The sequence below is a fragment of the Lotus japonicus genome, chromosome 5, assembly GCF_012489685.1.
Source record: "Lotus japonicus ecotype B-129 chromosome 5, LjGifu_v1.2".
NCBI classification, from domain to species: Eukaryota; Viridiplantae; Streptophyta; class Magnoliopsida; order Fabales; family Fabaceae; genus Lotus; species Lotus japonicus.
In genome coordinates, this window is record NC_080045.1 from 63,249,072 (window position 1) to 63,250,919 (window position 1,848).

General features: G+C 35.4%; 1 long non-coding RNA gene across 1 annotated transcript; it reads right to left on the bottom strand.

The window, feature by feature from the left end:
- Positions 1 to 313: 313 nt before the first annotated feature.
- On the bottom strand, positions 314 to 1,316 carry LOC130718544 (uncharacterized). Its single transcript, XR_009012709.1, has 2 exons — positions 978 to 1,316; positions 314 to 581 (listed from the first exon to the last, which is right to left on the bottom strand). It is a non-coding gene; the product is annotated as an uncharacterized LOC130718544 (long non-coding RNA).
- Positions 1,317 to 1,848: the final 532 nt, after the last annotated feature.

The window sequence follows — 1,848 nt, forward strand, 5'->3', positions numbered from 1 at the left end:
TGACTAGGTTTAAATGCCTATATGCCTTTACAGGTCAACTTCAAAGAGGGAAATTAAAGGAAGAAACTACCTTCTCAACAGCTTAAAATAGACACCTTAACAACACAAAACCTTACTGAAAAAATTAAATTCATAATTTCCTCTTGAAATTTCAGTTTAAAATATGATGATGTAAGTAGTTTTTAAGTGACAAAGTTGATTCTGAGGAAAATTAAGTTAATCCAAACATGATATAAAAGATGGTAAAAAACTTGTGGAGGAAACCTCGAGCATTCATGAAAAAAGGAAGATTTTTAAGTAAGAACTTAGCAGATGCTTTGAAAACAAAATTTGAGATTCATTCTATGTTTGCTGGTGCTACAAAAGTCAAAAGAAAATAAAACACTCTGGTATGGACATTATAAATATTTTATATATTTACATTACAATCCTCTTCTTCTCAATCCTGTAGTGTGCCCATGGCCCTCAATGTTTGGATGGTAAAGAAGTTGAATGTGATTCCACTAGTATAGACCAGAGGACATGAACATCTTCATAGGGGCAAGACTTGACATCTTCATACAGAATGTAAAGCCCTCTTCCTGAAAAGAAATGTTGGGCAAAAAAATGAGAAAAATCAAGTGGGAGTGTGAGGAAGTGTAGCAAAGGGAGTAGTGTGTGTACATGTAAAAAAAAACACTTTTTTTCCATAATTCAAATAGGAGTGCAGAAAGAAAAGGACATGCAATTGGTCTTTTCTTTACTTGGTTTCAAATCCCAATGAACTGGTGTGTGTGGAAGAGATGGAAGTGAAAGAAGGAATTGCAGAATACTTTTGGTTGATTGGTTCAATTCAAGAATAAAAGCTTTATGCAAAGTACTACTCAAACAATACAAAAAAGAGTACTCAAGACAAGCATTGTTCTATAAAAACTAGCTAGTATGCATAACAGAGAACAATGAGAATGCAGATATGAACAGAGAGTTATGGAACATACTCTTCTTCTGAGTAGAATTCAATCTGAACCAAAGCTTCTTCAGTGGAGAGAAGAGGGATTGCAGCCACCCCATGTGTTGAATTGGGTGTGGCTCATGCAAATGAAGTAAAGTGGATTGAAATAACTATAGCCTAGAGGGTAGGGGAGAGATAAAGAGGAAAGAAACCACCACTAGGCTTTGCTTAGACAAGGGTGAACAATTTTTCAATTTCACTTCACATTTTTAGACATTTTAAACTCCCTTGTAGGCCATTCATGAATATAAATTTGTTGCTGGTACAGTGCCCTTTTCAACCCCTTTTCTCTCTTGTGGAAGAAGAAGCCACTCCACCAATCACATGTCCACATTCACCACAAAATAGAAGCGTCTCTTGTTAGCTATTTTACCTTTCCTTTATAGTGTCGTATTCTTGAAGATGCATTTGCTTGTTTTCACCATCATCATTAAGCACATAACTTGGTGGTACTAAAAGGCACACGTTGGATGATTTCTTATTGTGACACGTAGGTGAGTCCTCTTGCATTTCAAGCAAGTACATGCCTCCTTTTTTAGGGTATCCCACAAGGCTTTGTCTCATACATGGCCACCTGTTGCCATAGGGTGACTTACAAGAGTGAAAATTTCTGGATGTCTTGCTGACTCAGATTTGACATGTCAATCCCATTAATTACTTTTTTTTTTTTGTTTAACACATATATCCCCACGCGCGATAATTTTGTTCGAACCACTCATCATCTTGGTGGAGCTAGCCAGCCATATGCAAAAATTGAACTTAAAACATAACTTAAGGAGAATTACTGATATATCATTTGAACCAATCATGTGTATTACTAAATTGAATTTGAATAATTAAGAAAATTGTTAATACTT